The 25,977-nt window shown below is 37.4% G+C and overlaps 1 long non-coding RNA gene across 1 annotated transcript; it reads right to left on the bottom strand.

The window, feature by feature from the left end:
- Window positions 1-444: 444 nt before the first annotated feature.
- Window positions 445-25,977, bottom strand: LOC108502253. Its single transcript, XR_001876399.1, has 4 exons — window positions 25,875-25,977; window positions 25,359-25,455; window positions 9,887-9,992; window positions 445-555 (listed from the first exon to the last, which is right to left on the bottom strand). It is a non-coding gene; the product is annotated as an uncharacterized LOC108502253 (long non-coding RNA).

Below are 25,977 nucleotides of genomic sequence, written 5' to 3'. Positions count from 1 at the left end.
CATTAGGTTCTACTGTCTTTGACTACATACACTGAATTGGACCAAAAACATCCTACCTAATAATTAACACAACCAGCAAAAAAACACTGACAACACTGTTAAAGCAAGAATAATATTCCAAATCAAGAATAAAAAATTTAGGAATGCTCCAGCCATAAAACGCTAATTCAGACTGTTTGTGTGTAAAGAAATTACAAAATACTTTTCCCCTTATCAGGGCAGGCCTTATGTTATTAAAAAGCTTTAGTCTGCTGCAGGATCATCTCTTTTAGCTTTTTCATTCCTAGCTACAACAAATGTGTCAGCAAGTGAGTCGGACTGCATGCAGAGTTTACAAGTGCAAGAAAATTTAACTCCTTCAAGTTAAATAGTAAAGAGAAAACTTTGAGGTAAAAGGCAAGTGTAGGTTTCAGTTTTACTAGAAAAACTGGAGTCAGAGTTCTTGTTCTTGAGAATCCACTTCCTTCCCCTTTCTTCTAACTCTTCAAATTGGATCCAAAGCACCAGCCGTGTAAACAGCAGCATTTAATGCCTTCACATCTCTTGCTGGCAACCCTGAAAGATCATGACTTAACTGGATTTTATATAAGTGCATGACACTGCAAAGAGATGAAGTGAGAAGAATTTATGCTGTCTTTGCAAATACACTTAACTGAACTCAAAAAGTAGCCAAGAAAAGTGATACCTGCATTCTCAAAGATGTGCGGTTTAAGAGGTGTTATAGAGTATTTGCAATTACTATTTTCCCGTTATCTTCTTGACAACAGTAAAATAACAGTAATTGCTGTAAAATATTTATTTTCTTTTTTTTTCTGTTTGTCAGGAGAGCTGCAGATTCAACAGATCAGCTCTTTCTTGTCAGGGCTTTAGGATTCAGGGATAAGTAGTTTACAAGGGTCTATCTACAGCTGCTCAAAGGCATTCAAGAACATTTTTTCTAGCCTCCCACTCAAACAAAATTGCTTCAAGAAGAAGCTTAATGTTTCTAGAAGCTCTCACTAAAAGAAAAAGGCTGCCTCTTCTGAGCCTTCCTTAGCAATTTAGATTTGTTAGGTAGGCTCAGAGCATTGCTGAAACAGGCGACAAGGAGCCTCAAGTCTAACATTGTCTTGAGCAGTTTTTGGTTTTACTCACTTAAAAAAAACCAACATTGTAGCTGGTGACAGTGGGACCATCATTTGCTCCACCGAAAATACTGTCAAATTCAGAACAGCAACAAACCAGTAGAATTGGCTGTAGCCAACATAAAAATAAAACTCCCGTGGCAGCACTAAAATCTAAAGACTAAGTCAGTCTTTAGCTGGAGCTCTGGACCCATTCACCTGCAGCATAATTCAGGCTGCACCTTTAAGTAACTAAGAGACTACTTAGCACTACTTAGAAACTTGTGAAAAAGAGGTTGGGGAGAGATGAAGCTACTTTTTCCCCCTCCCCATTCCTTTTTATATTCTCACATCAGACAAAACCATCTCCTAACTGCTTGGAGCAAAAATTCTGCTCTTGTTGCTCTTTCAGAGTTTTCTGATGATCTCTCAATGGGAAACTGAGCAAAGTCAGGTCCCAGCACCTACACTGTCAGTCAAACTGAAAAGAAAGATGATTCCCTTAACATCTCTTCCTCTTTATGTTTAATTACTCTTTGCACATTCTCACAAGGGGTTAAACTTGGCTGGCTTACACTAAAGGCCTCACAATCCTCAGATCTGCGACACAGAAGCTGAAACACAGGACTAGTAAAGCTCAGAAAAGCAGAGTATTCTTTTTTTAAAAAGAAGTCTGAAAAACATGCTGTGCTCCTTAAATCCCAGTCCTCAATGAAAGATGGCACTGGAAAGATGAAGGGATTGAATGCATCTTCTTATTTAATTAAGCCTCTAAGAACAACAGGAGAGGGGTGTTTTTATAACTTCTTGTGCAAAACAAACCTTTAGATGGGAGCATCAAAAAACATCCTAAAATGCAGCACATTTAAGAATTTTGATCTGATTAAAGATGTTTGTGATATATAGAATTCTAAGTATGTAGTCTGAGCTGTAATTTTAGGATTATAAATCCATCCTTTTACCAGCAATAGGGCTCACCAGTTGAAGAGCTGATTTCAAATTTCCTGCCAGAGTCACCAACTTCTCTCATAGAACCCAAATATATTATTTCTTATTTCATTTCATATTTGTACTCCTTATTCCAAACAAAGTTTTTCAGACTAAAAATACATTGCTTATTTTCTGTGAATGAAAAGTACAAAGCACAGTGTTCTCTAGACATTAACAAGACAGACTGATAAAACGAGTCAATGGTTGATACCCATCAGATGGAAAAATGCAGTTATCTGATTTCTCTCATCTGACTCCACTCTGTTGAATCATTCATGTGGGGGAAAAAAAAACCCAAACAAAACCAACACACTTTCCTGCTGACTGTAGTACTCATCACAAAATAGTTGTCCAGTCTGATGCTGAAGAAAACTTAGATATGAGTTACTACTGTTACTAAAAGCAGTGACAAACAAAACTGAAACCAATGAATCTAAAGCACCTAAGCAATGAAATAGTTAGATAAAGAAACGTAATGTGATTGCTTCCAGGATTATTTTAGCTTCACTATGCAACTGAACACAAGCATTACTGTTGACTATTGAAGAGTCTATCAGACTATCAACAATCTTCAATAGTTAAGACTCAATTTGACAACTAAATTACCTGAGAAAGATCTATTTGACCATTACTAAACACATTTAAATCATGAAAGTTAGTGTTTACAAAGCAGCAAAGAGAAGTTTAGACTCCTGCCACCATTTCAGCTCTAGAAGCTTCTAATATAAAATTAAATTAAAAGGAAAATACAAGCTCCTCAGTAGTCTTTAAAACAAGAATATGAGCACAAAATTAAAGCAGTATGTCTTGTCTGTATAAGGCTTTGTGTGGTATCTGCACACAAGAACTAAAACATTTTAAGCTACTCTCTGAACAGTGGCCTACAAGTGTTCTTTCACAAATCACCTGAGATGCTGTTCTGCAGGTTGAAGAGTGTGACTCACTGAATTCAAAGAAAGGGATACCATTGAGTCATAGTAGCTTAGTCACTGAGTAGTTACATTTCTATCTAAAAGAATTTTTAATCACTTCAAGATACTCTCTAGCAAAAGAACAAAGATTTCGAAGGAAAAGGGAAAGTATTGATTCAGAAGTGCAGGTCTTCCTTTTACACAGATCCCCTAGCAATAAAAAACACAAGGGCATACATGAGAAAAGAGTTATATAGATGTCAAATTTTGTAAGCAGAAAATGTATAGAAATAGAGTGCTTTCCAAACATTTCTACTAGACAACTCTAATTTTTAACCATAGATCAACCACTTTTTCTGATACTTTTCACTATGTTTCATTTATTTGGCTGGCTGTACAGAGCTATAATTCTTTTCATCATTACTGTAGCCATGGCACTTTTGATACTCAATTGAGCTTTTAAGCATTCTAGGCAAATGCATGCCACTTTGTAGACATATTTGATTTAAAGTCAGCACTATCTCAAAATAGGAAAAAAAAAAAAAATCTAAGAGAGAGCAACCAGTCTCTTCTTCCTGACTCCAGCTTTGTTGGTCTATCTGCCTTCACTGCATAGTAACAATTAAGATTATTCTCAGATATTTTATATATTTCCTAAATAGAAAATTTCCTAAATAACCTGCTGCAGTTCTGAACAGAACAAGAGGACTGCTAACGGTCATTTATTGATTTTGGCACTGAAAATATTCCACCTAAGATTTAAACTCCAAGTCCATCTTATAACACCCCTCCGAAGAGTACAAATATTCTAAATCAAAACGAATGCTAGACAGAGCTGAACAAAAAAGATGCATAGAAGTCAGATTCACTTGTTTCCACTCCCTTTTTATAAAGAAGTCCATTTTTCTAATGAAACTATAACATCTGTACTTCAGTTTAACTGTTTCCAGAGCAGTTATCTTGTACCCTGTGGTAATCCATCCACTTTCTTTTTTCTAATAGTTCTGCTCCTTACTTTTTTCATTCCTCGAAAGATCACAGATTGTCACCCCCACCCTCTACCCCTCCCATCAAAAAATAAACAAGGGAGAGAGAAAATATTGAGTTCTTAGTTCAAAGGTCACCAAAAGAAGAACTTGTGTCCCCCACAACCCAGAAATACAGGCCACTGGAGTTTTTTACTTGCTAGCTGGAACACAGGGAACAAAATTCATGGAAGGAGCAGGCTCTGCCTTACTAAAACCCAGGAAAGTAAGGTGACAATTGGCTGTGCCTTCCACAACTGCTGGAGGACCATTACAAGGATGCACAGTTGTATTTCTTCTTTCAAATGCACCATACAGCTGATATGAAAGTGTGAGATTAGATTTGTTCCTTACAGATGTTATAGAGAGCTCTGTGATTTCAGCAGGACAACAGGCATCAAATTTGTTCACCAATACAGAACTTTAGCTTAGAAATGTATCAGACTGGAAGGAGGAGTAGCTGAAGAAATAGCTGCTAAAGACATTCCAGTCTTTCCACTCAAAGCTAACAATTCACTAGCACTGACAGGTGGGGGGTTTTAGGTGTATGGTGGCATCTACATCATTGAAATGCAGCATCTTTGCAACACGGGCATTAGATAGAAGGGGAAGTACATGGAAGTCATGGAAGAGCTGGGCTTATTATCTGAACCACTTATTAAATTGATTAGTCTACAGTGTTTTTCCCACCATCCTTTTTACCTTCACTTCTCCCTCAGCTCTGTAAAAGCAAAACTCACATGCACAAATAAAAATAATTAAAAAACCAAAACAAAACCAAAAACCAAACCAAAACAAAAAACCAAACAAGCAAACAAAAAAAGCAAAACAACAACAACAAAAAACCAAAACCAAAACCCCAAAAAAACCCAAAACAAAACAACAACAACAAAACCAACCAATTAAGCAAAAAAACACAATAAAAACCACAAACAAATCCAAATCTAATAAAGCCCCAAACCAACAAACACACGCATCTCCACCGACCACTTCTGTGTCCAAATCTAGACTGGAATTATTATCCATGAATTGTGTCAGTTTAATTTGGATTGCAGACTCTAAGAGGCAAGAATAATATATCATTCTTGTAGACTCCGTACTCTTATACTATTCACCTATGTAAAATTCACTCATAGAATTTTACAACTGCATGACTTAAAAGAGAGAAATATCTGAACTTCCCTGAAGTTCAAGCAATTTTGGCTCTGGATGTTCATTTGTCCACTGAAACAAGCAGGCCATTCTCCAAATTTAAATGCAGAGCTTAAATCAGCTAAAAGATATACTTTCTTCTTGGGTTGCTTCATTACCACTTGCTGATATTAAGAGGCACATTTTATCCAGCTATTTCATGGCTTTGAACTTGCATATACAAAGAGATTTGCAGACCTATACAAGAATGGAGGTGCCTCAAATCCATGAGTCAGAGGTCTAACAAGTCATGTCAAAAATACACTTCTTTTGAGAAACCTTTTCTCCAGGAATACAATATCAGGTGAAACAAAGTACTTTTCCCATAGTCCCTTCACAGCTTTGAATGGATCCATATGCTTTTCCTTATTTTTCTAGGAGGACTAAAATCATTTCTTCATCCACATTAATTCCTCTTCTCTATTACTGTGCTACTGCAAAATTATTTCCATTTGCAGTTACATGCCACTGTTAATGATGTTCTTTATGCTCTGCTATATAGAACTTCTAAAGAAATATCTAGAAGGTATTTTAAATTGACATATCAATATTACTTCTTCTGAGATTTTGTTCCCCATTAAAAGATTTAATCCTCTTCACAGCAAAACAAATTCAGACTTTAATGCCAGAAAGTGTTTAAGTAGCTGTTCTCCTAAACAGGATGTAGAGTTTCTTCAAATGACTCTCATATCCAATCCATACATTTTGGGCAAATAAAAACATGTCTTCCGGAAAACTGCATTTTTCTACTGCATTTACCCACTTCACTTGAAAACCCAGCAAAAAACACATCCCACAAGGGAAGTAGACATTGCATCCAAATTATTTTTCCAGGCACATAAAAAGATAAATCAAGAATTTAAAAGAAACTGAGTCAGCATATATTTCCCAGCACTCTGCTTGAACTCTGGTCTGCAAATGATATAACTACTTCCTTGCAGACACAGGGATAGTGAGAAATTCCCTAAAGGAAGTCCCTGGTGAATGCCCCAGATATCGTTATCCAGGGAAGGAGAACTGAAGTCACATGAGATCTAATTATTGAAGTTTTCTAACAATTACATGTGTAACTATAACTTATATTCAATAAAGTGAGTTTTGCAATATCTTTTAAGTACTGCATGAGCAATAACACTTCCAGCAGCAAGAGCTGCCCCAGAGATTAGCCACATTTTTTGTTTTAGAAAATGCATTCCAGGTTTAGTAGAAATGTTTTGAGTTCACAAGGAAAATTAAAAAGTTTTCAGCCCAGAAATTAATCCCATTCTTTCAAACTTGAAGCAAGATCCATATGGTGCCCATCTCAAGAAGACTTTACTGAGATAATGATGAATTAAAAAGGACACCAGTATCATCTGACATTGGAAGAGTGCGGTTGTTTTAAATAAACCTAAAAGATTTGTGAATCTGGAAGAGTGCTCATGGTTCTTATGTTGATTCTTTAATCATTTAATTCTCAGAGTTTGTTTTAAAGTGTTACCATTCCACATGAAGTTTTCTTTTTTTTTAAAAGACCAAACACATTCTCTGTCACAACATAATATAGTTTCTGGTTGAGAAAAATGGAAAAACACATGGAGTGACTAAGTAGTTTTCCACACTAGTTTTCCTTGTTGCCCAGCTTCTAGAATGACAATGAGTACATTTAACAAGTTTACATGCAAAAACCCAAAACAAGAGGCGATAGAAAAATTCAATATTTTATATTAATTAATTTTGTCCTTGAGGTTTACAAAATCTGAGAAGATAGTGTAAAACCATCGAGTGTGGAATTTTACATCTATTCTTTCTACACACTAATTGGGCAGCAATTCTAGGCCAAGTCCTGCATTAGTTGGTCAGGCAAAATGTCTCCCCAGAAACTGGTAGACAAGTGACTGTGTCTCACAGCTGTTCAGCATTATAAGAAATTATCAAAAAAAAATGGATTTGTGCCTTAAATAACATCAGGACATCTCTCACAGAATTTCTGTACTACTCAGCGTGGAATACTCCTGTCCTTTCATGAGCCATTTCACGTCACACAATTCATGTGTCTTAACTTTTCTATGTGAAAAAAGACATTTTCCTCTGCCAAAGTTACATAAAATGACAGTTTAGGATGCAAAACATTCAAGGGTCAGAAATCAGAAAGATATCACGCCCTGTTCAACAATACTGCTGTATGCATATATTAGATTTGCTCTCACAGGACCCCAAACTCCTTAGTTTCACAGGTCAGACCATACATGTGGCCGTGGCTGTGCAGGCCAGTTCTCCATTATCACCTTCTCTCTTAGCTGGCATCTGTCAAATATAAGCAGCTCTCATATGAGAACTGCAGAACACAAGAAGCTATGTAGAGGACTTAGCCTTTATGAACCTCATGGTATTCCTCAAATTATCCCTGAATTGTTGACTGGTGCGTGAATTTGTTACTACAATTTATTATTCGATACCTTAACTCTGTTTTGAGGAAACCTAGATGCCAAGAAAAATGTTTTTACATTATTTAACTCTGATACACAAAAAATTAAAAGACTCTAACTCAGCATCCAGGATGTTTTACTGCAACTTCCTCTTCTAATAATTTCAGCAAGTAACCTTTTAGTTTCATGCGAAACAGGTACTCAAGAATGATATTAAAATTCTCATACAATTCAGTATTATTCATTTCATCACCTACATACTTTATATTACCCAGAAAATACAGAAAAGCATATATAGTTTAGTGTAGAAAAGACAAGAGAAGCCTATGAAAGGCGAGAAATAAGTAGAAAGAAGGCACACGCTAAAAGCACCAATAAACAGCGAATCACACACCTGCTAAAAACCACATAGAGAGGCTGCTGAGTTCATAGCCTCTGTCTCCAGAAAACAGTGACTGTCTGATCAGAAAAAAATAAAAACTACTGAAACCTGAACCTTTATCTATGATCAGAGTCAATGACAAGCCAAGGAATAGCTTCATGAACAACTGAGACCAAAGCATTTCACTGGTATCTCTGCATCAGACCCATTCCACCACACTGGAACACCAACAGATTTACTGTGACCAGGAGTTTTGGAAATTTCCTATGCTTTTTTTGTCCAGATGCTGGTGTGGATTATTTCAAAGGGACATTCTCTTTCTAATACATCTTGGCTTTCACAAAAATGTAAATTTCAAACAAGTAACTGAGCGTAGTTCCCATATCCTAATTACCATGAACTGAAAAAAGACTAATGTTTAAGGCTTCTCTCATTGGGCTAGAAGTCAGATTAGTAAATGGGGGGGGGGGGTAATCTGTTTCAGGGAAATCTGTTACTGTGATTTCTTAATCCATCTCCAGAGCAGCCTAAAAATGTTCCTTCGCACGTGCTGTCATGGCCATGTACACAACTGTTATTTAGCCAAAATATGATGTAGAATAAAGGAGTTAGAGCACATCACTACTGGATGTTATGTGAATTAGGTTAAAAACTCCAAAACAGGGGTTTAAACAATGACATGTTTAACTTCTCTCTTCTACACTTTGATTCAGCAGATTAAGGTATGTACGTGGCCATAAAAAACACCCCACAGGTTGAGATAGTCTCCACCCTTTTTGGCACTTGAAAAGCTGAAGCAGATACCCTTGGGCAAGTTAATAAATGATTAATCTAACATGCAGCAGCAGTATTAAGTCACTATCTCCAAAATAGGTTCCTAACTTCTTTATTTCACTGGAATAATGGCTCTGATTTCACAATTTATTATATCATAAAAGCACCAATGCAGAAGGAGCAGTATAGAATTCTGACATAGTTTTAAGCTGTATAAACTTTTAAGATATGTATAAAACTATCTTCTACTGCAGCCATATATCATTACTTCTAAATTAATTGTCCAACCAGGAAGTCATAGATACTAAACTAAACTTTCATGACAAGTACAAAATAACAATATCAACACCACGAACCCACTACTGACAAGAAGCTGAATATCTGCAAAGATTAAAGAATCTCAACCCTCCTTGAGACTTTTCCTTGGAAGCAGTCATAATCACAGACCTTGAAGACAAATACAATGACTTCAGAGAGCTTAAAAAAGAAAAAGAGAAAGAAAGCCTTCTGGGAAAAAAAAAATGCTGGAAAAGATAAGGTTCTCTCTCACAATAGGGTAGCAAATTGGATGTGTGTACTTATCTTCAAGTACTTAAAGACTTAAATTCATCTTGCACTTCTGTACTCATCAGAAACTCGAAAAAAGTCCAAATGGCTGTGGGCCAGCATCTCTTTTTCTTTCCTAGGATGAGACAACTAGAAGCACAAATAGAGGGGTCATAGCCCTATTAAGATCATCAGCACAGCTCTGTACAGCTTGGTGTTGGGGTAGTAATTCAGTATATTAGGGTTTTAGAAGTTTACCTGGTGTAAATGAATGAGAATCTAAAAAAAAATAAAAAGTGGAAACTTGTGGTAATTTTTTTTCCTTTTTGTGCACATAATAGAAAAGCTTTTTAAAGTTTGATATAACGGCTACCTTATCCACTACTCACAAGTTTTCTAAACTACCTCATTATATTTTTAAATAATATCAGTTTTGACATTACTTAAGAAACAATCCCCAGTCATTGTGCGCTCTGAAACTCCCAGAATTATAAAGGCAATGCCTGAGAAACACACTGAAACGTAGGCAAAAAACGTATTGATCAAAGTCACTAACCTTATTATCACTCTCCAATTTCCTCACACAGGGATGCCTTCCAGTAACTTTGCAGGGTCTCAACTTGCAAGAATGGGGAAAAAAACCCCAGTGCAACCAGCAGCACCTAAAAACAAAAGGGTCATCACTTGGTACTTAATGGAAACCCCAGACCAAGGAGAGCAAGAAACAAAATTCCTATAAGAAGTAGCAGAAGAGTACACACAGCCATAACCAACACCTCAGTCTAGGAGCAGAACTGAGCACCACACCAGCTCTGCTCTCCAGCCCCCGGGGCAGTGCCCTGGCTCCTGCAGCCGAGCCTGCCATCACAGCGGAGTGCCATCCCATCCAACTCCCTACACCTGGTACACTCTCAGCTCTCCTCCTCCACCCTCCCCTGCCCCACCTCGTCTTCATAACTTGCTTTTGGAGACCTCTGCAGTTTGCAATTTGTGTTGTTGACCTGAATTGTTTCACTCTAACAGTAGTGGCACATAGGGCAAAGTTTCCTTTTTCCAGACACAGCAGTGTGAGGTGCCTTACAAAGCTCTTTCTTTGGAGAGACAGAGGACTGAATTTTATTTTTTTTATATTTGCTCTAACAAAGAGCTCACTGCATTTAAGTCTCACAATTTCTGAATTTAAATGAGTAGGTCAGTAAAGAAACACATTGGTGATTTATGTTCACTTTTGCTAGACTTTACTGAAAGGAAAAACTATAAGTATGAAGGACAGACTCATTAGAGTCTAAAGCTGCAAGGGGATGTAAAGCCAGAATGTACTGTATGTGGATGGAATTATTTGGGCTCTTCAAGTGAATTACTATTGCTTTCCCTGAAACCCTTTTAAAAATCATGTAACATTGAAATCTCTAGGTTTATTTGAAAATAATTTTAATTTAGGTCTGCAGTCCAAAGATGATGGCAAAACTGACTATGAAATACTACTAAACAGAGCATTTTTTGTTTGTCTATCTATATATAATGATTTTCCTGGGAAATTACTCACTCTGGAGCAGCAGGATGCCTGAAGGAAGCTGTAGCCCCATGGGAAGCCCACACTGGAGCAGGTTCCTGACAGGACCTGTGACCCCATGGGGAACCCTTGCTGGAGCAGCCTGTTCTTGAAGGACTGCACCCCATGGAAGGGGCTCACATTGGAGCAGCTCGTGAAGAACTGCCTCCCATGGGAGGGACATGCTACAGCAGGGGAAGAGTGTGAGGAGAAAGGAGCAGCAGAGACAACCTGTGATGAACTGAACACAAACCCCATTCCCTATCCCTCTGCCCTGCTGGGGGCAGCAGGGAGAGAAACGGGGAGTGAAGTTGAGTCCAGAAAAAGGGAGTGGTGGGAGGAAAGTGTTTTTAAGATTTGGGTTAACGTCTCATTATTCTACTCTGATTTGATTGGTAATAAATTAAAATAACTCTCAAGTTGAGTCTGTTTTGCCCATGATGGTAGTTGGTGAGTGATCTCTCCCTGTCCTTCTCTCAACCCACGAGCGTTTCATTGTATTTTCTCTCCGCTGTCCAGCTGATGAGGGGAGTGACAGAGCAGCTCTGATGGGCAACTTGTGTCCAGCCAGGGTCAGCCCAACCCACTGCAGGTATTTGTTCAAGTACTTGCATTGGTTACCAGTGTCACCCATGTCAGGACTCCCACACAACTTAAGTTGACTTAAGTCTTGTTAAATGCATGAAGTCTCTCCTTTTTTTTTGGAATGGAAACCGCTGTCTTTGCTTTTGCCTCTAAACTTTTACAAGACTCAAGTACAAAAAAATGTGTCAGCACACTGCAGTTGTGTGATTAACTCTCAGGCTGACAAGGGAGTAAGAGACAAAGCCCTTTTTGGCTGACAAAACAACCAAATCATGATCTATTGGTGTGAATTCAGCGTGCAGGTCCACAAAGATTCCCTGGGATGTAAGGTTAATGCAAGATTAATGTGTAACAGCATTTAGATGGACACGTGCTGTTTGTCACCATAAGTCTGAGCAATGATTCTCAAGATGAAAACATTCTATATCTGTCATCTGCTTTCATCAGAATCTCAAGGAGTTCATAAGATGAACATGTATATTTTAATCTCAGTTGAAGAGAAACTTTGAGAAATAAGTAAAAATAAGGGAATACAGAGATTAACTGCTAAAACTATTCATACCATAATTCTGAGGAGATACACTCAGCACTAATGACATACCTTCATGAGTGAAAAGTTTTCTCATTATTCATTTTGATGAAATCCACAATAAATTAATGTGGAGGATGAAAGTTCTATATAACCTCTTCAGTTGTGCTTGCACTAAGTTTATGTGCATATATTTCTGAGCTCAAGTCCAGGAGGGAATGTGCATTCTAGAGTGCACAAAACATTACCTTGAAAACCAATGTTAGTAGAAGATAAATGTTCACTGAGAGGGTACGACAGTGTGTCAACCATCACTGTTAAACTGTAAGACTCCCCGAGTAAGAGTGATAGATAGTACTGAAAAGCAAAACCTGTAGCTCAGTTTATTTTTTTTTTTACTATTCTCTATTTGTGGTCTTCCAATATTGTGGGGAAATGTTTCTGTCCTTTGTAAAAAGTGTTCGTTACATCTGTGTGAAAGATGTGTCAGTCCCCCTGCTAGGTTGCTTCTAATTGAGGTAACATTTTTTTGTAGATGCAAGAAAACCACAACATCCCATTCAATACTTTTTTTGTGACTAACCTGTTCAGAAGAAATTAAGAGGATGCTGAACATGTTGATATAGCATAACTTCATTGTAGAAGCTGAAGAGACTCACTACTCACTGTGGATTCTTTTGCTGAATATAAGCTCCTGAATCACTTTATTTTTGTGTGGAATGCCGCAGCAAATTCTCCATTTGCAGTTAATCTGTGTATATTACATACTAGAGGGCCCAAATCAACTCAGTTATAAGCAAATAAAATTCTGTTGATACTAGTGAAATTATCCAAGTGCTAAGTTTGCTACCTAATAGTTCTTTATCGTGTTTGTTGGCAGAAAGTTGCAAGTTGGCAGGACTTGCTTTCTAAGAATGCTGACTGCACGTCCTTTTCACTTTTTTTAGTTTATCCTGCTTTTTAAATATCTCAGAATGATCATATGAGCTGTTACACAGACTTGTTAGACACTGTTGCTGGCTTTAGGGAAGATGTTTAGATATTGTATTTAGATCTTTATGTATGTGTTGTTTCTTTCCTCTTGTAATAAGATGTTTACAATGAACTATTTTCTTCCTCAGGTCATTTTCCATGAAATAAAGTTGTCCACAAGCAAAAAAAACATCCCACAGCTTGCTTATCTCCATTTTGACTGTAGTAAATCCTAGTTCAGACAAGTTTTGTTCTGATAGAAAATTATCAAGCCTCTGCTGTTTCATTTTATTTCCTTTCAAGACCAAGTGCACCACAAGGAATCAGGAAGAACTAGGGGTGGGGAATACGATGACAATTTTGGCAATAAATTCAGTATCACTAGCATTTTCAGGCTATAATAAAGATTCAGAAAATCTTAACACTTCATGGTGTTTTGACATTTTGTTTCCATGATGTAATCTTTTTCTTGTATGTTCTGACAAGTTAAATTCTTTTCAGTGTTTATATGGGTTTCCAAGATGTCATACAAAGCAGTAGAGTGGCTTGCTTAAATGCTTAGGGTCTAGATATATTTTAGTTGGAATGTTTTTCTGTTTTTTAATTCATTTACACTAAGAGTACTACTTTTTCTCAAGTGTGGAACAACTTTAATTTGGAGTGATTTTTTCCCCTTTTGTTTTGCTCACAACAAGCACGGTCAACATTAACAATAGGTAAGAAAGAATATTCACTGGGACCAAGCACAAGATGTTATACATGTTAGGCAAAGATTCTAACAAGTTGGGCATTGGTCCCATCTGGAAAATTCTTTTAAAACAGAAAAAAGCAAAAAACAGCCTGTGAAGAGCCTGATGCTGGGTTCTATTCTGAGAATTTCAGGGGACTGAAGCAAAAGAAACTTAAGCACAGTTGCTGGTTTATATTCAGGTATACACAGGACCTGCTACTGGTTTGGTTTGTTAAAATCTGATACAGAACTGGAAACATAACTGGATGTGTTACAAATACTGTGGTGTTAGTCCCCTGACTTTCATAATTAGGTTTGGTTGGTTTTTTTTTAAATATTTCATTATGTGGACAATATAGAGATGACAGTGTATTAGTGCTTTAATTTCATTCCCCTTTCAGTAAATTTGGGAAGTGGCTATTATGCCATTACAAATCTATGAAACTGTGAGGAAGTTAAGACTGTGCTATGTTAAGAAAAACAGCATTTGTATAAGCAATTTATGGCACCGTACTAAAAGCATTACTATTTCAAACCTGAATGTTAATGGTAGCTGCCTGATACCCTGTGTAGTTAATTTTACTCTCAAATTAATTGGACTCCTCAGCATTCTGTTATTTGTAGAATAATAACCACAGGCATAATTTTGTTGTTGTTGATGGTGCATTTTTTAAGTCTTTTATCCTGTTTCAAAATCAGGGTGTTTTTCTCCAACATCTAGGTGTCTAGTTTTACACATTTGTAACTGTGTTTTTCTCTGGAAATTTTAATGCTGGTTAATGCTTCTCTGACTGCATCTTTAAAAGAAAATTATTTCACTTCTATATGAAACATACTCAGGAAACAGTAAACAATGTACTCATAATTTGTTAATAGCTAGCTAAGTAGTCACCTTGACCTATGAAACCAAACCTCTGTGGGATTTTGTTCACTATCCTATGTACTAAAAACCTTCTCAGCTAACCAATGTTCACATTGCAACTGAATTTGTCTTCCCTCATACCATTTCTTAAAAAGATTATGTAAAGTACACCTTGTACATCGCAGAGTTTGGTCACAGACTACTTAGAGAGATGCAGAGATTGAAAGGAATGTCTCTTTACAAGTCATTTAACCCAGCTTTAACCTTCTATCTCTATAGCACGCAATTTTAAGTCTGAGTGGTAAAGGGCTAGTTATCAAGTTGATTTATTTATTACAAGGATATCCCACTAACAGGCACGGAGGTTTCCTAAAGCAATTGGTGTCATGGATATGTTTCCAAGACTGTGTGTTTAGGATTCTAAGTTAGAAGAACTTGGCTGAGGAAGCAAAGCAGACTTATGTGTTTAATGGCTCTCTACAACTACCCAAGAGAAGATTGTAGCCAGGTGGGGTTGGTCTCCCAAGTAACAACTGATAGGATGGGAGGAAATGGTCACAAGTTACACCAGGGGAGGTTTAGACTGGCTTTTACAAAAAAATTATTCACCAAAGGGTTGTCAAGCACTGGAACAGGCTGCCCAGGGAAGTGTTTGTCAGCATCCCTGGAGGTATTTAAAAGTCATACAGATGTGGCATTTAGGGACAGGGTTTAGTGGTTAACTTGTCAGAGCTGGGTTGATGGTTGGACTCGCTGATCTCAGAGGTCTTTTTCAATCTAAATGATTTTGTGGTTCTAAGATTCTATAACTCTACTTACAAAACTTCACTATAAAGTTAATTCAGTACCAGTTTGTCAATGTGAAGTTGGTGCCAACTAGTTGATTCATTTGATTTCCACTGACAGAAGCTTTTTCAGTGCTTGTATATTAATACCCTGTGACTGCAGCAATAAAATATCTGTACCTGTTATGCACATACAGTTATATTCACAGGTTGTTTATCCCCACTGGCAGTGTGATGTAAATAAGAATCAACCATTACTGCTTCAGTATATATTCAGCTTCTCTATGACTCTAATATTAATGTTCCCCTTGAATTTGCATCATGATTTGTTTATTTATAATGATAAATGATGTCAGATATTAGGCTTTCCTTAAAGATAGCAGCAATGACAATCAGCTCCAAAGATGAGAAGTGACTTGAGCTTTCAGACCTTGAAATAACCTGCTTAGCCACTTATCTCTATATGTGATGCTGTGCATTACTTGTAGATGAATACTAAATTTTATAATATCTCAGAATTTATATACTGAACTAAATTAAATCCTTGCCATTGTCTATCATGATGCTATGTGTGATTTTAGTTGTAGATTGATTGATCTTTTTGCTTAAGAACTAGAGGACAGTTTGCCACATCAACACGCAATCCCTGGAATAACAATAGGATACCAGAGAAAGAGAGCAGAAATTCTAAGCATGTGGTGAAATTTCTTACTTCAAAAACCGAAGCAAACAAAATCTTACTATCAGACACCTGGAGAAGAGGCAGTGTGAGACCTCACATTGTTTTTCATACAGATGCACAGTGGTTCCAGAATGCACCTTAATGGGAATAAATCTCCTTTCCTTTTAACTGACTTTCAGAAGAAGAAAGGGCACAGAATTTTGCTTCTAACAGATTTAGTCTGAGAATATTGAGGGATACTGCAGGATGGTGTGACACTTGTTGAAAGCATAATATTGAAAATGTCCTCTGTACAGGTTATTGGATTGAGGATGCACAATGAAATTTCTTTTTAAGCCTTTTGTGCAGCTGCGGAAGGTCTTTGATCTCAGTCTATTCACTAATTGCACTCCAGAGAATAAAATTACTTTCTCTTTCTGCCTGTTGCCTTTTCTACACAGTAAAGATCTAAACAGGGATAAAGCTGTCACATACTGTCACAACAGGATGTTCTGATCATAAAGGCAGTGTACTCTCAAGTTGTTATTTAAGGGACAAGCCTGGAAGATGATGTGTGTTACATCCTTAGATTTTCTTCAGGTTGTGAACTGCTGAATCACTGCAAAAAGGCTGGAAAATTATATCAGAAAATCCTCTCAGGTAAAGGAAAGCACTGAAGACAGATGGAAAAAACCTGTCCTCTGCTCCATCAGGAGCACATGCCTACAAAGTGTGTGACTGGGTTCCAAGAAAAACTGAGTGTAGTCAGCTTCTGAATGCCTTGATAGACTAAAACTCCAGCTGGGGACAACCAACAGCAGTCACATTCCTTAACAGAGTTCTGAGTAAGAAAACTGAGTATCTATGGGGATATTAAGCATATAAACATCTGCATCAAATATTTCCTTGATCTAAGTGAGGTGCAGCACAGTTCTGTTCCAGATTTCTTGCCACGTGTCTGTGAAGCTTTACAGTCCAGGTATTCCCAGGTCTAGGAACAGAGACACCTCACTTCTGTGATCCACTGTATAATCAAACACTTCTTTTTCAGTGAAGTGAACTCTGATTCTTCAACTGAGTCCCTACATCCTAGGTTAAGATTGCACAGTCACTCTGGCAAAGCAGATGAGAAGTGTCTTGTGACACGAGAATTTTCCTTTATTTTGTCTTTGAGAGCTTTCTTTTTCTGCAGCAGGAGAAGACAGCCTGAACAATGGCCAAAAGCAAAGCAAATACTTCTTTCTGAGGTCATCTAAAACACTGATTCTGACTTTGTCAACTGGACAACTGGTAATAATCTCCTCTAACCATGGAATAAATGAGGAAATAAAAATAATTTAAATCTAAGTTTGTCATTTACATAGTTTGTTTATCCAATTCACAACAGCTCAATGCATTTGTACTTGAGTTTCTCTCATGCATACACACTTTTTTCCTTTCACCATTTTCCTGCCTTGCTGTGCTCTTCAATGAATCCCCTTAAGAAATTGCTATTATTACTGTTAGGTAATGGGAAAATGTGCAATGACTTTTTTTTTTTTTTGCTTTTAAGCACAGTCACTACTGTGCATCGAAGAACCACTTCTCCTTTTCTAGGCAGTGAACACCACACAGGTTTCATTTTACAATCCATAAAAAAAGTCACAGCCAAATTAGTCTGTATTAGAAACACGGAGAATATACCCTTTTTCCTCACTGCCTCTACATGTAGCAGAGAGAGAAAGAGGTATTACCTAACCTTGAGAAGAGCAGGTTTAATTGTTGACATATTTTTGGGCAAGCCTTTGAATTTACTTTTCTCATTTTTTGTGAGCAGAATTCCAAACTAGAAGCTGAAGCACTGAAGTTGCATTTGGATAGACCGCATATTTGTCTCTGTATAACAGGCATAATTTGTCTTATCCCTGCAATTATAGAAATAAAAATACGTTCTCAAAACTCAGACATATGCTCTCTATTTAGTACTGATTCACTGGAGGATCTTTTTTTCCCCAAAAGATTTTGTGTAAAAACTATGTCCAACACTGCCTGTTTTGGTTTGTAACAATGAAAAACCCACAGTGCCCCCCAAAAACTTCAGTCTTTCCTGTAGGCAGTGTTAACTGTGCTTCTTTCCAGGTTCAAAAAACTTGACATTCAAAACTGCTGATTATTAAACGATTCCTTCAAAATTAGTAGGATTACCATCATTTACATACTTGAGAAATTCAGGAGAAATTTATGGATATAGGAACAAAAACTCTGCAAGCTGCCTGCAAACTAGATACCAGTAACCAAATATAATTCAAGACAGCAGTAAATCCACATTCATCTTTGTATTGCTACATCATGATGTTTCCCATCTGTGAAGACCAAAAGAACAGACATCTTGCTACTTTATATCCCAATTATTTTTCCTCTCAGTTACAGTATTTCTAGCATTCGGGATAATTTAGTCATCAATCATTATTTTCTTTAATAATTATTTTACATTAATATTGAACAGTTATCATAATTGTGAGCTAAAGTTTAAATCATCAACTAGACAGTGGTATTTGAAAAAGATAATAAAAGTACTAATCATGACAAGGCAAGGAGTAGCTTGAAATTCTTGAGGTGATGTAACAAGCCTAAGTTATTAGTAATTTGTGATTAAGGAGGGGAAATCATATTTCTACCATAGCTAAGCCATGGACAAAGCAGCAGTAATTCTCTTTTCTGAAATGACTGCTTTTTTGCAGGTGCATAAAGAAAGATCACTGTCTTGCCAGCTTAGAGATAAAACAGAAATTCTAATGCTAATGAGCAATTTATAAAAAGCCCCAACCTATACAACCTTCAAATGCAAGAACCGTTTTTCATGCTTTTTGAACCAAGATATATTTTTCTTGTTCTCAGCATTTATTTCACAAGCACAATCCCCCACTTTAAGTGCACAATGATGTCAGAAAGAGCACAGGTAGGATAAATCCAAGTGTTTTTCTTCGATTTGAGTGTGGTGAGATTTCAGAGGTTGTCTTTATTATGCAACATGCATATTTTGTGACCATAAATTTTAGAGCCTCAGAATGGTTTTCTGCTTGCACGTTGATATTTAAAGTAGACTTAAAAGAGCATAAAACTAATAATTGCCACATCTACATAGTGTTGTCAAACATGAATAGTGATCATTATTGTGTTAATATCAGTAATACTTCTTGGAAGTGCTTACACTTGGCATTGCTATCATTGCCAGAAGTGTTTATATCAGCTACTGTAATGGTTTTTATAATGTCATAACTTTCTTCTGTTAATTATAGACAATTTGGCACACTTAATTAATGGGTCCTACTAATAATATATTATCTCAGATATGTGAATGATGCCCTGTTACTAGCAGTTATGCAGCTCAATTAATGATGCCAAGCACTATAACCTTTTTAATAGCAAAAGGCACACTACTATCCCTAGAAAACAAAATTAGATATCTTTAATATGGAAACAAAGCAAGAGTGCACTGAATTGAGGACAAAATTATCTTGTCAGGTTTAAGCAACTCTGAACTTACGCAGCATAACAGAGACAAATCCTGCCTAGTACTTAACTTCTAACAAAAGAAACAAAATATATACTGGTTGAACCACAGTGGCATCAGCTCAATCAGAAATGAGCAGCCATAGCTTTGTTCCTGTGTGGAATAAAGAAACACAGGGAAAACCAAGTGTATTTAAATCCTTAATTCTGCTTAGCAAACCTCTGTTTATCAGAACTGATGAACAATCTCTTTCTCAAGGTATCCAGACACAATTTCACGGGAGCTTTCAAAATTTCTGTCTATGGAAGTCAGAATTTAAGGTTAGACAGGTGACTTCAAGGGAAATAAAGAGGCATCACAGGACCTGGTTCTTTGGTGTGGTTCTTGCTAGTGGTAGGAATTGTGACATTCCAGAGGTACTCCTGATTTTCATGCATATCAGAGAACAGAATAGGGTGTCATCTACTAGGTGACTGAAGCTACCAGGCTGAAGAAAAGCTAAGAAGAGATTTTGGTGCAATAAATCATGCTTTTCCTCAATATTCTAGGACAAACTTTATTTTGGAAAGTTTTGATGATGTGTCCCTTTTTATTCATTATTTCAGTGGCTAAAAAACGTACAGACAAAGAGGAAATCTGGTCTTGGTGTCTAACTCTGCCTGAGGGGTATTTAAAATCACATTGTTTTTTCCAGCAAAGGAATTAAATGGCTATTGACCCATTTAGGAGAGGGAAAAAAGGGAGTATAAGGATGGTCTCATAATTCTTAATGGAATTAGTTCTGTATAAAGCAACCATTTTTTATTATAAATTCTATATTTTTCCAAGAATAGCTTTTACACACCGCCTAAACAAAGATAAAAGGAGCCTGGGCCTTCTTTTTCTGTCTTTCAAGTAGAGGTCTCAGCACAATTAATGCAAGAATCTTTTTCTGATGTCCCATCTTGACTTTCAGGCTTAGAGATGCCTATCAGTAAGCACCACATCTCCATGAGTAATATATGATGCATAAGCAAGAAAATCATGAATCCTGCTATAAAGATCATGCTGCACTTCTCATCCTTACATTAGTCCATGATTCTCAGAGACTTGACCCAAACCTTACATTTTTAAAGGGTATAAAAGACTCATCCCCCAACATTCTATCTAGTCTATTATGTTGCCTCTGAAAAACAAGAGCTTTTATTTTACTGCATTTTTACACTTCTGTATTTAATAGCATAAACTCATTATCTTTTGTTAAATTCAAGTCAATTTGTTACTGCAATGAGTAATAAACAGAAAATATGAAATATCCCAGGTTTTTAGCAAAACGAAATCATCAGTTTCAGCTACTTTCCCCAGAAAAAATAATCTGAACTTTACAAATTGCCCCAAATTAAACACTACAAAAGAAAACATTTTATTTTTTCTCATTTTCTCCTAATCATAGAAACTGTTCTTGTGAATTTTGTGCATATATAGCATAATTGTTTATACCTAAATGCTTCAGCTACCTATGTTACCATTTAATTCTATACATATCTGTAAAGTATCTAGCACATTTCTCAGTGCTATAAAAATTAACACTTGAAGGAGCATGATAAATGACAGACTTAGCAAAGTAAAATTACCCTTTCATCAGTGCAGCCAGTTTATAATGATATGTGACTATTAGAGTGTAGCACAGGGTGGTACTAAGATGGTTGAAAATAGTTTGCTTGGTAACACTGTTGTATTATTTCCTTTCCTTCCTGGTGACGGGAAGAGAGGTAGAATGAAACAGAAGGAGGGATTAGAAAGGTAGAGTGAAAACCCAGCTTTATTCTGAAAAAAACAAATCAAAACCCTTTAGTACAATCCACCCTAGAAACTGAGATCTTTTGGTATTTCCTTCAAATTTTGTTTTTGCCAGAGAAGGGCACACTGGTGATAAAGCATATTTAATTGAGTCTTTGGTCCTACAGAAGATGCCAAGCTACAGAAGACAACTATCTCTAGAGAAAGGATGGTTCAGGGTTGGTTTTGCCTCACTGAACATTTAAACGAACTGTGTTACCACTTTGAAATTACATTGCAAACATTAGAAAAACATTTGAGCAGTCTCTCCACTTAATTAAAAGAAATTAATATGCCATTTAATGCTAAACAGCCAAAAATACAGATTATCATAGAATCATAGAATGCTTAGGGTCAAAAGGGACCTTTTCATCCCCTCTGCCATGGGCAGAGACATCTTCCTTGACCAGGTTGCTCAAAGTCCCTTCCAATGTGCCCTTGAACACTTCCAGGGATAGGGCACCCACTATTCCTCTGGGCAAGGTGTTCCAGTGGCTCACCACCCCCAGAATTTCCTCCTAACATGTAGTCTAAACCTGTCCTCTTTCAGTCATTCCCTCTTGTGCTATCACCACATGCCTTTGTAAAAAATCCCTCCCCAGCTCTCTTGTAGCCCCTTTAGGTACTAGAAGGTGCTAGAAGGTCTCCCTAGTACCTTCTCTTCTCTAGGCTGAATAACTTCAGCTCTCTCAAACAGTCTCCATAGGAGAGGTGCTCCAACCCTCTGAACATCTTCATAACCCTCCTCTGGACACACTCCACGTTTGCATCTTGCTTGTGTTGACTGCCCTAGACACAGTACTCCAGGTGGGGTCTCACAAGGACCAATTTAGTACCATTTTCAGACAGACAAATCGATTTATTGCTCTCTGCTTACAATTTATTAAGGAAAGAACTGTATTTCCAAATAGTACTGACGACTGGTATTCTTCAAGAGCTAGCTGTGTGTTGACATACATAAATCTAGTAACATATGATGCTCTACCATGCTCTCCTCCTACTATATGTGTTTTAAATTGCAGTCACCTGTTGCAAATGGGAGCCCCAGAAACAATGTTAACTGTTTACAGCTGCTGTGCTGACAAGTTCTGCTACAAAGTCAAAACAGTTTTACATCCGTAATAAATTTTCTTGTATTTTTTGTCTTGAGAGAGCTGAATGTATGACCTAGCAGGTGTTTTTCACCTCTAATTTGTCTATTAATCTCTCTCACTAGTTACAGAAAGAGCAGAACAGAACTGCTCTAAGTCCACTTTGAGTATTTCTGTCACTGCACAGAGCTGCTTTCTAAAATGTCTGGATCCAAATTGCAGGGACAAAGGTAACGAATTTACAAGTTTAAGAGCCAGTGAGTCCTGATATGTAGCAGCCCACACAATATTTTTTAACGTGGTTAGCTTTGGCATTTTCTCCACTCAGAACTAGTGCAACAATTTTGTCCTTTCTCGGTATTCTTAAAACAGTTTTCAGTTCATTATCAAGCTTAGAGATTTTCTGTCAAAGGTGGATTTGAGTCACACACATTCATCCTTACTCTCACCTGTTTTAAGTTCAGAAAATGTCAAGGTTTCTTGGCAGAAGGGATTCTATCAACATTTCTATGTCCGCCACTATCAATTACCAAGCTAACAGTTCTCACAGATACCTACACTTTAATTTTTGAATGCTCAGTTCTAGAGCTACAGACTCGATGCACTGATTTATTTCACTCTTTATTACAGATCAGATACTACTGTTGTCATTTATTAATGAAGACCAGATGAATAATGTTTGTTTTCCCTGCCTGTTTTAAATTACAGACCAGACCTAGAACATCTCTCAATTTTTTCTAAGAATAAAGAAGTATTTTAACTAAAAAAGTACTGAAAAAAAGACAAAGCATTGACCACAATGTATCCACAACCAACATTTTCTTTTATTACTATATTTAAATCTAAATTAACCTCTAGGTCTAAGCATGTCAAGTAGGCCTCTGATATGAAGCCCTCCTTTATTTTGAGATAGACATTGTTCTCCAATTTCCTTTTACTTTGCACCAATTCCACCTTGCTCATACCTGACCTACTTCTCAGCAAGATTTAGTCTGCTTCTCATAAACTGCACTTTCCTGTGTCATCTCAGGGGATTCACCTGAACCACAAGAACTGTTACATCAACAGAATCACTAACAAATAAGGGATCTTTTACATCAAAGGAAACACAAAGCATCTCAGTAATTCTGTAGAGGTACAAGACAGTTATGACCTTAATGACATGGTCCCATGTTTTGTTTGTTTAAACACAGATAGTAATTTGGGCTGAATGAGAATTGCCCTGAGTTTATGAACAGCTAGATCTCCCACTCCCCACCAGCAACAATTAGGTAACATATGAAAATATTTAGGAAAAAAATGGGCACTTGATCTAAAATTAAACACTATCTCTTCAATTAAGTATATTAACTAAATGCATAAATATTTCACTATGTAATAACCTGCTTTATCTACATGAAATGTAACATGCTTACTGTCTTTTAACATCAGCACTGCCAGCAGCATGTATCTGCTAGGCATCAATCTATACTTATTCAGGCAATCTTTTTCCTCCCTTTTCTTTTGTCCTTAATAATGCAAGAAACCTGCCAGTAAAAACATTACACAGCTTTAAATCACTTTGCTTGCCACAGCAAATAATTTGTGAAAACACTGACCTTCCCAGTACTTGTTCATATATGTACTGAGGGGGAAACCCTTCCTGGCACGAAAGTAGACAGCAAGAAATGTGCTCCATATAGATTTAAAGGTATAGATTTAAACAAGAAACAAGACTCAGTTCACTATCCACACATAGTTTAAAATTCAGGAATTCAAGAGTGCCATCAGATCTGGTTTATGAGTACTGCAGATCATCTGATGACTCGACTCAGTTCCAGTGCATTGCTCAGTACAACCTTCATTAGTGATGCCAGAAACTGTTCAAGGTGCCATTTAAATTAGGTAGCATGGCAACATCATATTCCTTTATGCATTTTGACTGAAACTAAAGGAGCATCCCGCAGAACTTCTTGCATAGCATCTGTCTGTAATACAACCTGTTTACTGAGAAGTCCTTTGAGCCATTATGAAATTCTACACTTAGTATAATAATTTATGGCTGCACCTACTGCTAAAGAAAAACACTAGATGATCATAATTATAAACCTGAACAGAACAGCTCAATTAAAATTTAGGTAACAGAAAATGTTATTGTTTAAATGAGCAACCAACATGCAGATTCTACAAGTGGAAAATATTCCAGAACTTGGTATCTGGGTCATACAGCTGCCGAGTTTGCCTTCTGTGTAGGAACACTGACAGAGAAAACAGTAGAAAGGAATTCATATTTACATTTTTCACCAGGGTAAATAAGAATAGGCACTGTGGATTGCATGTTTAGGGAGCTGCATTTGGGGCTGCAGAGCTACAGTTATAGCTGGTTTTCCTTTCCTACAAGTAATGCCCTGAAAAGCCCAGCTGTATTCTCTTAATACAATACCAGCACTTAGAATGCAAGTTAAAAGTATTTCAGACAATGTAATGGTTGTTGGCTCCTTAAGCAGCACAAGAACCAAAACATAACTAAACAACTAGTGGTGTGAAATACTGAGACACTGGACTGTAAGTCCACTAGGTCATCTCACCTAAGATGTTTCAAGAAAAGATATCATTTTATGTTCAGTAGCAATTCTGCCTCAAAACCCTTAAATGCCAGAGAATGATGAATCCTTATTGATCTAAACCTTAATCTATATGTTAATTCACTTCTTAAGTTATGCACAGCCTTGAACATGAAATGGATCTTTAGAGTCAAGTAGTTTTCTGCGGTAGGTTGGCCCTGGCTGGATGCAAGGCACCCATCAAAGATACTCTATCCCACCCTTCTGCAACTGGACAGTGGAGAGAAAATACAATTAAAGCCTCATGAGTTGAGATAAGGACAGGGATTCCTCACCAATTATCATCACAGGCAAAACAAACTCAACTTGGGTCTCCTGTATGACCTGCAGGGGGACAGCTGCCTCACCATGGTCTGCACTGTGGGCTGCAGGAGAATCTCTGCCCTGAGCATGGAGCACCTCCCCCATCCTTCTGCACTGACTTCGGTGTCTGCAAAGTTGTTCCTGTCACAAATCAGAAAAGTTGATTACATTGGATTAGTCTGTCTTATTTCATTATGGCACATAGGCTCTGCCCTGACCTCCCAGTGCCTCACAGCCTTCAGGGCTGCTGGTGCCTCTGCTTGGCCAGTGCCATCACACTGCCAGCAGCAGCAGCACAGGGTGCCCAGCACGGGAGCAAGACATCCCAAAGCCCAGAGGGCTGGATCTGCACTCTTGGATGTGAGGGTTTTTATGTTGGCCCTCAGGACCTGCACTGCCTGGCCCCAGCGTGGCTCAGGCCTGCTTAGGGACAGCAGGCCCTTCTGCTCACAGGAAAGGAGCTAAAAAATGCTGTGCGGGAACTGCTGCTACGGCCCTTACACACTCTGGCTTATTCCAATATGTTTTCAATCTCAAAAGAGAGAGTTTAAGTCAAATACTTCCTCTACTCCATGCAGACAGATGTTGGAGAGACCTTGGCTGAACCTGAGGGGACGGTGGAATGTCACCTCCCAGCAGGTGCCTCTCAGCGGTGGATGCACC

Source organism: Lepidothrix coronata, unplaced genomic scaffold, assembly GCF_001604755.1.
Source record: "Lepidothrix coronata isolate B3197 unplaced genomic scaffold, Lepidothrix_coronata-1.0 Scaffold115, whole genome shotgun sequence".
NCBI classification, from domain to species: Eukaryota; Metazoa; Chordata; class Aves; order Passeriformes; family Pipridae; genus Lepidothrix; species Lepidothrix coronata.
This window is presented reverse-complemented; position numbering and strand designations above follow the sequence as displayed.